This window comes from the organism of the source record quoted next, unplaced genomic scaffold (assembly GCF_019419815.1).
Source record: "Pyrus x bretschneideri cultivar Hongxiangsu unplaced genomic scaffold, Pyrus_bretschneideri_v1 Contig21, whole genome shotgun sequence".
Taxonomy (NCBI): Eukaryota; Viridiplantae; Streptophyta; class Magnoliopsida; order Rosales; family Rosaceae; genus Pyrus; species Pyrus x bretschneideri.
Window position 1 is genome coordinate 123,739 of NW_025999513.1, and position 14,735 is coordinate 138,473.

Below are 14,735 nucleotides of genomic sequence, written 5' to 3' on the forward strand. Positions count from 1 at the left end.
GTGGGCCAAAACTCGGGAAATATCAACTGGCACTCGGTGTCTTTGAGGAGGAAGGCATATTATCAACAACTTAGCAAGTTCTTGTTGGTGATGGATGCTTCTAAGGCTATACAACTTACTAATTATAGGGCACAGAAGTTGAACTGCTCTGCAACTCCTTTAGGACTTGTATATAAATAGCAAGTCATTGGTTGATACGTTGATGGTATTGGGACTTCGAATCCGACTATAAATTGGCCCGAAACCAAAACGGATTTTCATCATCCATCGGAACAGAAAAAACGAAAAATAATTAAGAAAGCGAACAATCAAATTTAGTCAAAAAATGTGTGTATTGGGAATGTTTGTGTTGTTATTGTTAACATCTACAACTAAAGCTCATGAGTCCGAACACGTTCTAGTGTTTTTGATGTGACAAGTGCAGAATATGGTGCAAAGCCTGGCTCTGATATTACGTTTGCATTGGCCAAGGCTTGGAATGACTCGTGTGCATCACCGTCCGCTAGTAAAGTTGTTGTTCCGAGCGGGACATACAAGTTAAGAGGAGCAAGTTTTCAAGGTCCTTGCAAGGCTCCGATTGAGCTTCAAGTGTTGTGCCTTGGCCCGTTCGTTAGTGCGGAACTGAGATTCAGATTACAACCTCACCAAAAATTACACACAGTTGAACAAAATAAAATACAAGAAATAAAGACACCGAGAAATTTACGAGGTTCGGCAAAAACCTGCCTACGTCCTCGGAGAGATATTGCTCTTCACTATGAGAAAACCAGTACAAGTTACACATGAGTTAAATTGACATAACCCAATCCCATATCCCTTGTACACCCACTCACAGAATTTTCCCAAGAGCCTCACTCTACCCCAAGAGTTCTTTCACTAGAATACTTTTCACTCTAGCTCTCTTTCTTTTCTCTCAACCCATGTTCAATCTTTTCCATGGGAGAGCTGAATGCTCTCCCCCTTGGATGCTCTCTCGACACTCATCACAAAGGCATAACCAAATGCCTTAATATAAACAAAAGGCCCCCCGTCTCTCTCTCTCCTTCTCCACCCGAAATGAGCTCTCTCACTTGTCTCTTGTTCTCCTTCAAAACCGAATAATGAGCTCCCTTTCTTAAAGCAACTTTTCTTTTTCTTTTAGCCAAAACTCACGGGTGGTAGACAAAAGAAAAAGCAACCCATACTTTCTTCCCCAAAACAAGGAAAGATGTTCCAACTTTCTTTCTTTAGCCGAAAGGTATTTTGGAGGATAGTCCACTTGGCCACAAACTCCAACAATCTCCACATGGTTGAGATGAAATTGTTGCCAACTCATAATATGAGCCAATCACAACATCAAGTGCACGGAACATTGCAGGCTCCAGAAAAGGACAGCGAGCTCACAACTAATGAGACTTGGGTTGGTTTCGAGAACGTTGACATGATCACCGTATCACGTAGCGGAACTTTTGATGGCCAAGGAGTACTTCCTTGGAGTCGTAAAACTGCAGCAAAAGCAAAAATTGTGCTGGTTCCGTTAATCTGAGGTTCAGCTTCGTCACGAATTCCACAATTCAGGACGTAAGTTCACTTAACAGCAAAAACTTCCACATCCATGTTTTCAGGTGCATCAATGTTACGTTCCAACACGTTCACATAACAGCACCCGGAGACAGCAAAAATACTGATGGAATTCATATTGGGAAATCGACAGGGATCAACATTACTCACACAAACATTGGAACTGGGGATGACTGTGTTTCAATAGGTGATGGCAGCAACCAAATCACCGTGATCAACGTTACTTGTGGTCCAGGTCATGGAATAAGCATAGGAAGTCTCGCAAGATACAACAATGAGGAATCTTTGGCTGGAATCAGAGTCAAGAACTGCACCCTGACCAACACACAGAATGGCGTGCGCATCAAAACATGGCCGAATTCTCCTTTGGCTACCACCGCCTCTGATATACACTTTGAGGATATTATCATGGTTAATGTGGGTAACCCTATTGTCATAGACCAACTTTATTGCCCATATAAGAAGTGTGATAATTTGTCTCCGTCAAAGGTTAAGATCAGCAATGTCAGCTTCAAGAACATTAAGGGCTCATCTGCAACTGCACTTGCACTCAAGATTGTGTGCAGCAGTGGCTCGCGATGTGAGAATGTAGAGTTGACTGACATTGATCTCACCTACAATGGAGCCAAAGGAACTCTTACCTCTCAATGTTTGAACGTCAAGCCAACAATTTCTGGCCTGATCAGCGCTCTTGCTTGCGCTACATCCATTGTGATGCCTCCTCCGTTGATCTAAGAAGAAGAAAGTACTAATGTTCTCGACGTAAATAGTTGTGTTCATTGTATTCCTTTTGTATAAATTGAGTAAATAAATGACATCATAGCTGTGGATACTTGGTTTGTGACCGGGTGTGTGTAATGGGGGCAACTGAAATAAACCCCAGAGTGAAAGTGAAAGTGCAAGTGTATGTTAATGCAATGCATAAAGGGTATTATTCTGTAGAAACCGGAGAAACATCTTAAGGTTTCATATGAACAAATGCTGATGGGAAAATGGTAACGAAACTTCAAAAGAATGCTACATAAAAGGATAGAAAGGAATAATCATACATATCATGTCAGTAATAAAGACACAGATTTAATGGCAATGGTTGAATCCAACAAAATTTCAGTGACGAAAATGGGATTGAACAGGTCGGAAATGCTATAAGAAATCTTGTTGGCATTTGATGTATGTTAGGGTGGACAGGTGCGTTGTTGTTAGCGATTAATATTCTCATGTTAAACAAATTACTAATTATAGGATAGAAAGTTAAACTACAATGCATCTTCTTAGGGACAGGTTTTGAAAATAGTTAGCAATTAGTTACATATTTTCTGTTCTGCCTTCAGGTAGGACTATAAATTGACCTGAAACTCACATGGTGTTTCATCAACTTTCAAACAAAAAGAAAACAATCAAGTGAAAAATTAAGATGGCTAGCAAATTGAATATCCTGGCAGTATTTTTGTTAGCTGAGGCCGGAGTGTTTGATGTCACAAGTGCAACATATGGTGCAAAGCCCGGCTCTGATATCACACAGGCTTTAGCCCAGGCTTGGACTGATGCGTGCGCATCACCAATGACAAGAAAGGTTGTTGTTCCGAGGGGGACATACATGTTAACAGAAGCAAGTTTTAGGTCCTTGCAAAACTCCTATTGAGATTCAAGTCCAAGGGAAATTGCAGGCTCCAGCAGACGGTGGAAAACTTACCAAACCGGATACTTGGGTTGGTTTTGAGCACATTAATATGCTCACTGTATCAGGTGGTGGAACTTTTGATGGGCAAGGAGCACTTGCTTCGAAGCAAAATGACTGCAACATAAACAAAGATTGCAAACCTATTGCCATTAATATAAGGTTCAACTTCGTTACCAATTCCATAATTCAGGACATAACTTCCCTCGACAGCAAGAATTTTCACATCAACATTTTGGGGTGTAACAATGTCACATTCCACCGTGTTAATGTCACAGCACCTGGAGAGAGCATAAATACTGATGGAATCCATATTGGGCGTTCAACTGGAATCAACATTACTGATACACACATTGGGACTGGCGGTGACTGTTTCCATTGGTGATGGAAACAAAGAAATCAATGTGACTAGGGTTACTTGTGGACCAGGCCATGGCATAAGCGTTGGAAGTCTTGGAAGGTACCAGAACGAAGAACCTGTGGTTGGAATCAGAGTTAAGAACTGCACCTTGACTAATACATCTAACGGCATGAGAATTAAAACATGACCTGCTTCCCCTTCGGATGGTATTGCATCAGATATGCACTTTGATGATATTATCATGGTCAATGTCAGCAACCCTGTCCTCATAGACCAACAGTATTGCCCGTGGAACCAGTGTAAACAGAACGTTCCTTCAAAAGTTAAGATCAGCAATGTCAGCTTCAAGAATATTAAGGGCTCATCTACAACACCACGTGCAGTTTAGATTGTATGCAGCAGTGGCATACCGTGTGAGAATGTGGAATTGGTTGACATCGATGTCACCTATGGAAACAAAGGACCTCTTACCGCTCAATGTTCAAACGTGAAGCCCACCATTACACGTGTGCCTAGGGCTCTTGCGTGTGCAACATCTGCTTGATCAAAGAAGTAGAAAATTGTTTCATTCTTTTATTCTTTTTTGATTTTGTACTACTACCGTTATATATTTTTCTTTCGGCCATATACCTGCATATGTCATAAGAACTGAAAAATACAAATGTATTGATCTTCCCAAATATATTGCTTGTGTTAAAGAACAAAATACATTCACTGGTTCTTCACTGTCAAGATATTGCATTAGTTTCTACTTCTTATTCTTAGCCTACGGACACTCCTATAACAACAGCAGGGCATTCGTCCTTCCGTCCCAGTCACTTTTGAATTTGATAACACACCAAAAATATAATTTGAAGTTTATGAGTTAAACTTTTCCTTCTACTGTTTCACTTCTCCGATCAATGTGTACCTTCCTGCAAAAACAGTCATTAATAACAAGGAAGCCGTCAGCCACAATTAAACATCAAACAGTAACATTCAGGAGGGGGATTGTAAGTTCAGTGGTAATGAGTAGGCCTTGCATTCAAGGCAAAATTCAAATTGCTGTCCGGAGAAAAATGATATCGGAAGTACATGGAAACCTTGATATCCAGAATTTTTAAAGTGAAACAAAATCTTCGAAGCATGTTTGGCTAATCTAAACTAAGATTTTCATCTTTTGGGAAAATAATGCATCAAGTTTTCCGTTGAATATTATTCGGAGTTAGGCATGTTTCTCAGAAAACCTGTAGTATCCCAAGACTCAATATCTCATAGCAAACATTTTCCATGGGATACCCTAAATGTACCAAAATCTTTTGATATCTAATTCTGAATGACTTAAAGGCACAATGCAAGACAAAATCAGAATGCCGAAAAAAACAATACTAGTATCTCGAACTTACATAATAAAAAGGAAAAATATCTTTGAATGGAATGAGAATCACTTCAAGAAGCCGGTTTTTGGTGCAGACCCAAATCATCAGCAGAGTAAAAATCTGAAATGAGCCTATGGATGTATGATGGATTAGGCCCCCGTCTGCATACGAAGTTAGAACAACGAGAACTAGTATACAAAAATCTTGAAGAGACCACAAGTAAGATGAATTTATCTTATCGGTTAGAAAAAAAAGGAAAGAATGACTTGCAGAGCACTTAAATTTGAACTGTGAAAGGGGGAGTGATTCATTGAGATGAGAAAATATTTTTGGCTCGCCATCCGTCATAGCCGGACACTTCATTTCGTCCAGCTGCGATGGGGCAACTGAAATTGTCCAATGGTGAAAGTGCGAGTGCATTTCTAGCAGTGCTATTTATGCAAAAAACAAAGACAACTAAAGCAAACTAAACATCTTGGTAAAACATGGTCTTACATATCAGTAACAAGAAGGAGACTAGCTTCGGTGGCACATAATCAAATGCAGGATTAACAACGTTAAGAATAAGAGCTACACTGCCGATACTAAAATCCATGAAATCGGAGATTTCCCCAAAAGATAAAGGGTTCTGAAGGGCATCTCGTATCATTCACCAAAACCTCTGGATTATTAGGATATAGTGGACACAACTGCGAAACAAACAAAAATATATCAAGGAATAAAAATTAAAAGGAGACGAACATGTTACCCAAACATTGTGTGAATGTGTTCAAATTTGATTATGCCTAGAGTGGCAGCAACCACAACAAATGGAACAGCATGCTTTTTTGCAGCAAGTGCAACCATATAAGTCCCAACAGAAGCTATGACACCGCCATTGGCTGTCACCGCATGAACCCCAACTATGACCTGTACGCGAAGTTTCAAAAAAAAATATGGGTACATTATTCATAAAATTCACATAAAAGAAAGGGAATTGTTATTAGCACTCCAAAAATCTCATTCTAAACTCCAAACCTTCTATATTAGGAAAGAAAAATACACTTGTGAGGAGTGTAGAATGAGATTTTTGGAGTGCCAATAACACTTCCCAAAAGAAAAAGAGTAAGCAAAGTGAACATTTACCATGTTTACTCGTGAAATCATGGCAAAAACTGAAGAATTGGTAATCATTGTAATTTGTATACCTTTTGCAGCCAACTCTTTTACAATAACATGACCCAGATACCTAAGAAATACCAAGTAACCAACAGATCAAAACAAAAGAGGGCAAAAGATCGATTAATCAACAAGTAGGTATGATCATGTACAGACTTTGGAGCACCCTCAGCAACAAAGACCTGGAATGGTCGTTTCTTCTTTGCAGCACATAGGAACTTCTTCACGGTTCTCGACTGACCTAATTAAGGTTAGTACCACCTCACTGAAAAGTAGATACAGTTGTAATGAAGCCGGGATGGAAAATCAGATATTCATAAGAAACACATATACACAAAGTTCAATTGCTTATCACAAGATGTGTGTCTAATGTCTGTACATAGACTACTATGTTAAGTATGCATTTAACCAGGAAGAGTAAAAATCTCCACTTCAAAATATTAAGAAGCACAGGTTATGAGTTACTGCTGCAAAGCCAATCCATATCCCCTATTTGGCTTGGTCTATCATGTGCATTCGGTAGATATTTAAGGAAAAAATTTACCAATTAAGAACATTCTGGCCAAACTAATTCGTTGGGGATGTAAGACCAACAGTATATAACAACCATGTTTGGATTTTTCCATGTAAATTCTTATCTACTGAGTATATGGGGATGATGATCAGAGTTGAGACTTATTATCTCCATGAGTTATGGCATCAAAATGTTTTGAAGCTAGAGAATAACATCGCTGAGTGCATACTACACGTGAGAAACCAGAAGAGCATGAATTGAAAAAAATATAGAAAATAGTTTCAATGTTTGAAGAAACCCGGTAGTGAAAAAACATGTTCAGGGTGAAAGAAAAAATTACTTTTGATGTATAAGCTCCACCATCAGATCCGCAATCTGTTCATGGCAAGTTTTTATATCTTCAATGAGGTCATTAACTGCTTCTGTGACAACTTTTGTCAGCTGCAAAGAAAATATGGCATTTAGTAAAGAAATATATTTTACAATGCCTAACTAAGATTTAATTATGTGTTAGATCTTATATATAAACTACAGCGATTGCTCAAACTTGCCTTTCCCCTGAATTTAATGATTCGTTTAAGCTGGTAAGTGGTAACACAGCGATTTTGGTCCCAAGAAGATAAGCCAATGAAGGGGAACGCAGAAGCCTTTGAGAAGTAACGATAGACATAGGAATGGTTTATCATCTCCCTCATCACTATCTCTATCCCTGCCTTGAGTAGATAAAAACAAAGTGAAAGGTCCTTGTAAGATGGAGGCAGACATCTTGTTAATCAAAAGCCTGGTATGATATACTATAACAATTACATGAAGCGTTTTGATATCTAATCGATCAATACGGTAAAATCCCAGAACATTAATCCCAAAGCTGTGTAGAACAACTAAAAGTGTATGCCTAAAACAAAAAGGCATACCAACAGGATTAGCAGCAATAAGCCGCTGACCAACGCCTCTTACGGCCTCAATAAGAGCAGCTGCTAGGTTTGTAGGTGATGGCAACTTCTGTGCCGATATAACTGTCCGAAGCAACTCCACCGTTAGCCGAGCAGTCTCCCGTGAACACTCGACTTTCCTGCCACCGCAAAAATTGATGAACAACGCTTACCAAAGAAAAAGAACACCAACAACCACACAAAAATACATGCATGCATAGATACACACGTACAGTAAAACTCACCGTTTCCGGAGCTTGGTGGCAAGCTCATTCACGAGAGACGAGACCTTGGACGTCCGCCATAACTAAACTACACCCTAGACGGAAAAAGATAAAAAGAAGAGAACCAGCGAGTCAGTTGATTTGAAATGGAACAAATAATTTATGGGGTTTGCTTTTCTTTTGGAAAGAAAGAGGACGCGATCGTAACTGTAATTTGTAAAGTGGGGCTTGGAGTCTTACGAAGTGTGAGAACGTCACTTTGTTTGTACGACACAAAAAAAAAAAAATTATTAAGATTTATAGAGAGAAGGATATGTAATATTGAACTTGATAATCAACGTCTAGTTCTTGATCTAGTGGTACTCTTCTCTTCAAAGTTGGAAATCGAATCTCCTTCTCACCCGGTGATTTAGACAAAATTAAACTAGGGAGGGAAATTTCAAAGCTTCGACGGCTTTTCTTTCGGTAAAGAATGTTACTGAAAGCTGAACCATCACCCACACTTTTGGTCTAATTGTATTTTGTCTCCACGGCTTGTTTAGTTTACAAGATGGACAAGTAAAAGTATTGTCCTCGATAGATAGGATTTTCCTCTTCAACACAATGCCTATTGATTTTGAAGGATTGAATTGTATTTCTCTCATATGTTCTTTTACAATTGTACAGCAATATATAAGAGGATTAACCTCTTGCTCCTCTTGCTTTACGCCACAACAGGTGGCTTAGAAAAAAATAAAATAACAGCCCCTTGAATTAAGGGAGTTGACACCCTTGAATTAAGGAAGAAAGCACCCTTGTATTACGGAAGTTGTCTAGCTTAGGAAAAATAAATAACATTCCCTTGAATTAAGGGAGAAAGCCATTCCCTTGAATTAAGGAAGAAAGCGACTTCCATTCCCTTGAATTAAGGGAGAAAGCGACTTCCAATACTCCCCCTCAAGCTGGATCCAGAAGGTTTATGGATCCAAGCTTGAACAGAAGCCATTGAAACCGATGAGAAGCCAAGGGCTTGGTGAAAATGTCGGCCAACTGGTCGAAGCTTCGTGTATACCGTGTTTGAATTACCTGCGACTGCACCTGTGCCCGAACGAAATGACAGTCAACCTCAATGTGTTTCGTTCTCTCGTGAAACACGGGATTAGATGCTATATGCATGGCTGCCTGATTGTCACAGAATAAGGACATAGGAAGAGTTGCAGGAAATCCTAAATCACACAGAAGACCCTTGAGCCAGATCAACTCACACGCAGTGGAAGCCATTGCACGATACTCAGCTTCAGCACTGGATCTGGCGATAACAGTTTGCTTTTTACTTTTCCAGGTGACCAAGTTTCCACCGACAAATGTACAATAGCCGGAGGTGGACTTACGATCGATTGCGTTGCCTGCCCAATCAGCATCACAATACCCTACAACTTAAGTGTTGTCATTCTTCCGCATGATGATGCCACGACCCACTGAACCTTTTAAGTAGCGTAAGATCCGTTTAACCAGAGTCAAATGTTCAAGAGTCGGGGAGTGCATGAATTGGCTCACAAGACTTACAGAATAGGTGATGTCGGGTCTAGTGATTGTGAGGTAGATCAATTTTCCAACCAATCGCTGATAATGGGTGATATCCGTGAGTGGCGTGCCCTTCAAACTAGGTTTTTGCTTACTATCAAGAGGAGTGGTGGCTGGTTTAGCATTGCTCATGTTAGCATCATTGAGCAAATCCAAGACATACTTTCTTTGGTTAAGAAACAGTCCCTTGTGTGAGGTTGCCACTTCTATACCAAGAAAGTACTTCAATATCCCAAGGTCTTTAAATGCAAATCTTTGTCTGAGAGACTGTTTGAGAGTGGAGATCTCGTCAGTATTATCACCCATAATTATCAGATCATCAACATAAATAAGCACAACTAATGTGCCCACAGCTCCTATGCGAACAAATAGTGAGGAATCGGCGTTGCTGCTTTTGAAACCAACACTAGTGAAAACTGAGCTCGGTTTGGCATACCAGGCTCGTGGGGACTGCTTTAGGCCATAAATGGCTTTGTGCAATCTGCACACCACATTCGGTTCATTGCTTTGTAGATGCCCTGGTGGCAATTTCATATAGACTTCTTCTTTGAGATCACCGTGCAAGAATGCGTTCTTCACGTCCATTTGGTACATGGACCATCCTTTGTTTACAGCTACAGATAATAACACTCTTACTGTGTTCATTTTGGCCACAGGTGCAAACGTTTCTTTGTAATCAACCTCAAATGTTTGAGTGAATCCCCGAGCCACCAGTCTTGCTTTATGTCTCTCAATTGAACCATCTGACTTGAATTTGAGTTTATAAATCCATTTGCAACCTACTGCTTTCTTGCCTGTTGGAAGTTTGGTGATGCTTCAGGTATTGTGTTGATCTAGAGCTTTAAGTTCTTCTTGCATTGCCTCTTTCCACACCTCTTGGCTGTTGGCCTCGTTGAAATTCTGAGGCTCCTGGTAACTAGATATAGTGCTTAGGAATGCAGCATGATTCGGTGTCACTCTCTTGTATGACACACAATTGGAGATGGGATGTGTGGGTCTGTACATAACAAAATCCTGAAGTCTTGTGGGAGTTTTTCTAACTCGCATTGGATTGCGTCGAGGAGCTGGAAGCGTTATTTCACACTCGTTCGCATCATCTTCATTGTCACAATTGTCATGCAGTGTATCCTCAGAGTGAGACCCTTCATTGCTATCTTCATTGGGAGAATCATCAACGTTGACATAACTGAGCTCGTGTTGATGTGGTTCCTCCAGTTCAATTCTTGGTAGTGGGAACACATCCAAGATGCCATCCCTTTGGGCTGTGATTTCATTTGACTTGCTGAAAAATGGGTTAGTTTCATAAAATCGCACATCTTTGGATACAATCAATCTCCTTAATTGGGGATTGTAACACTTATATCCCTTTTATGTAGAGGAATAACCAAGAAAAATACATTTAGCATCTCTAGGATCTAATTTATCTCGGTGAAGAGATTGAATATGCACAAAACAGATGCAGCCAAACACTCTAAGATGTGAGAGGTCAATTTTCCTTCCTTTCATGACCTCGAGTGGAGACTTGAATTCCAAGACTCGGCTGGGTAATCTATTGATGATATATGCAGCTGCCATAACACCTTGGGACCAAAATCTCTTTGGTACATTCATTTGTAGCATTAGTGCTCTTGTTTTTTCAAGTAGGTCACGGTTTTTGCGTTGGATACACCATTTTGTTGAGGTGTTCCAACACAACTTGTTTGATGCATGATGCCATGAGTGCTCAAATATTGTTTCATGATATGGGACATATATTCGGTGCCATTGTCAGACCTTAAGGTTTGAATTTGAGAGGAGAAATGGTTTTTAACAAGGTTATGAAAATCCTTAAAAACTTCCATAACTTCATTCTTAGACTTTAAGAGATATAACCATGTGACTCGAGAGAAGTCATCCACAAAAATCACAAAATACTTATAGCCATCAAATGATTCACTAGTTGGTCCCCATACATCTGAATGAACTAGTTCAAAACACTTACTAGTTCTAGACAAGGAAGATTTAAAAGGTAGTCGAGTGGATTTAGACAAGTGACATGTTTCACATGAAATATCATCCTTTCCTAAGTTTGGAAATAGAGTTGACAAAATGGGTGAAGAAGGATGAGCTAAACGTTGATGCCACAATTGATTATCTTGAATGTGGTTTAGCTTGGCTTGAAACCCTCTCGGATTGCTCTTTGATATGTAATAGAGACCATCTAAATAAAACCCTTCACCAATCGTCTTCTTGGTGACACAATCCTGAAAAATAACATTGTGAGGAGAAAAAATGGCTAAGCAATTCAAGGTATTTGTGATCTTTCCCACAGATAGAAGTTGAAATGGGAAGGAAGGAACATATAAAGCCATTGATTCAATTTTGTCTGACATTAATTTTATTTTTTCCTTCCCTAAGACCTTTACATTCTCACCATTTGCAATTGAAACTTGAGAAGGGTTTGCAAATTTTTCAAATTTTTGAGACTTAGACACATGGTTGGTCATATGATCTGTGGCACCCGAATCTACAACCCAAAAATCATGCAACATATTTATTTTAAGAGCAGTTTTAAAGGCTTTCATGATACCTTGCATGTCCTCTTGGGGTACGGATTTCGTGTCTGCCAAGAACCCTGCAAACTTGCTGAGCAATAGCGTCGAGTTCCCTTCTTCTATGCTATCAGCACAATCACTTCCAGCAACTCCTTTCTTGCTTTGAAGATATGACATAAACTCGTTCATGAGTTCAGCTGGATTTGCTGTGAAGTTCTTGAGTGGATCTGGCCCATTGGAGGTGGAGGTAGACGCATGATTCGCTCGATGTGGAGCACGGTTCATCCTTTGCACACCCTTGTTGTCCTTCATGAACTCAGGCTTTAACTCTGGGTGTAAAATCCAGCATGTGTCTTTGACGTGACCTATATTATTGCAGTGTTAACACTTCAAGTTCGGATGTTTTCCTTTGTAACTTTTTTCGTTGGTTATATATGCCCTAGCCTCAGGTACACTGGTCGATGTACCTATGTTCATGACTTTCCTTCTTACTTCTTCCCGTTGAATCGTCGCACACACACTGGTGAAAGAAGGAAGCTCAATGTTCATGAGTATGTGACATCGAAGGTCTTCATACGTTGAATCAAGACTGGACAAGAGTTGAAATATCTTGTCTTCTTCTGCTCTCTTTCGTAGCAGTGTTGCGTCGGTTGTATGAGGGCGATAGATTTCCAACTCATTCCACATGCTTTTCATGCTTCCTAGGAGTTGCACAAACGGTTTTCCATCTTGCTGCAGATCGGAGATGTCCTTCTTTAATTGGAAGACCCGTGCAGCATTGTTTTGGCTGCCATACATTTCCTTGACCGCTTCCCATAGCTGGTACGAGGATTCTGAATAGCTGAATATTTCAGCTAATTTACGATCCATGGAATTCAAAAGCCATGACATAACCAGCTGATCCTTGCTAAGCCAGGATTCATAGTTTGGTGAGGAAGCATCAGGTATTTTGATGCTTCCATTTATGAACCCCAGCTTGGACCTTCCACCTAGCGCCAAAGACACAGCTCTCGACCAAGGCAAGTAATTAAACTCATTCAACACGACTGAGCTTAATCTTTGATTTGGGTTGACGTCCACCTCATGCACGTTCATGGAGGAAGGCTCCTGTGAGCTTTCAGCTTCGGATATCAGCGGATTGCCTTCAGACATTTTGAGGATTGAACACGCTCGGATAGCAGTATAGCAGACGCAGGTTAATTTTCCTACTCTGATACCATATTGATTTTCAAGGATTGAATTGTATTTCTCTCATATGTTCTTTTACAATTGTACAGCAATATATAAGAGGATTAACCTCTTGCTCCTCTTGCTTTACGCCACAACAGGTGGCTTAGAAAAAAATAAAATAACAGCCCCTTGAATTAAGGGAGTTGATTAAGGGAGTTGACACCCTTGAATTAAGGAAGAAAGCACCCTTGTATTACGGAAGTTGTCTGGCTTAGGAAAAATAAATAACATTCCCTTGAATTAAGGGAGAAAGCCATTCCCTTGAATTAAGGAAGAAAGCGACTTCCATTCCCTTGAATTAAGGGAGAAAGCGACTTCCAATAATGCCTCTTAAGTTCAAACATCCCACTCTCCTTAGTATAGAGGATGATGCTATCCATACATCAATTTTTACCTCTCATAGACCCTCTCAAGTTTTGGCCGTCTAATTAAATGAATTGAAGAAGATCAGTGACAAAAATTAATAAAGGTGTGTGACAGGTAAAAAAAGTGTGTAAATCACTAGTACTATAAATCAGAATAGTAATATCTTTTGTAATTAATACAAAAATCGAGTAACTTAAACAAAGATTAAGTAAGGAAAAAGAATCAAATCAACCAACTATCTCTTAATAATATACTTATAGATTTTTACTAGCAATTGAGCCCCTGCGCGATGCCGCGGATTTTATGACCGTTTTAAAATGATATTATTTTACATATAATATGTTTATACTGAAAGAGATGAATTTAAAGTGTTATTTACAAAAGAGATGATACTATTTACAACCAACTCAAATTACACTGACAGTCTGCTATTTGATCAAGTTTTTGACAAACCTGAACAGTAAAATAGACAAATCAATAGGTTGCAGGAGATGAATGAAATTTCAACTTGATTTACCATGAATGGAATAATGAAGAATCGACAATAACATTAAACATGGTAGTCACACAGATTAGGAACTCATCCATCTATAAGCCAGTCCTCATAAGTTCATTCACTTGCACGATTCTTTTAGCGTCTGATAAACAAAACGAAGTTCCTGTAAGTACTCCCTAACCACATGAGCAATAAAATCTTTTAAAGGGAATCCCAATTTTCTCCACATTAAAGAAAACCGCAAAAGCATTACTAATGACTATATCTGCAAACCAAATCTAGTTTTTTGTACCCGCTAAAGTACACATTTGTATTACTTGGAGAGCGAGTTTCTCTCCTCATTACTATAAATAAAGGCATAAGGATTGGAGAATTAACACACAATTCCTTAAGTCCATTCTCCACTCTCTCTCCATGCCACACCCCTTGGTTATATATAGGCCACAACAAGAGAAGTGATTTTCACTCTTTTTAGCCTCTCACACACTAGTCAAACATCTCTCTTTGTTTCTAAGAATCAGACTGAATAAATCGAAAAGAATTAACAGACGATTAAACAAGAGTGGGGAGATCAAGTGGAGTGCGCGGTAACCATTTCCCAATCAAAATTATTCCAATTCTCAAGTTCAACTCACATGTATGGGCGGGTACAAAATACATTTGTGATGAACTCGATTTCAACTCACGTTACAACTGATACTAACTCTTGGTTATGGAAACTTTTAGGTGCAGAATCCCCATCAAAAAACACAAATCATCCA

The 14,735-nt window shown here is 39.5% G+C and overlaps 3 pseudogenes; 2 read left to right on the forward strand and 1 right to left on the reverse strand.

The window, feature by feature from the left end:
* The first annotated feature begins 310 nt into the window (after positions 1-310).
* Positions 311-2,861, forward strand: LOC103939925 (annotated as a pseudogene).
* Positions 2,862-2,974: 113 nt separating this feature from the next.
* LOC103939921 lies at positions 2,975-4,143 on the forward strand (annotated as a pseudogene).
* A 100-nt stretch (positions 4,144-4,243) lies between these two features.
* Positions 4,244-8,419, reverse strand: LOC103939924 (annotated as a pseudogene).
* Between the last annotated feature and the right edge of the window lie 6,316 nt (positions 8,420-14,735).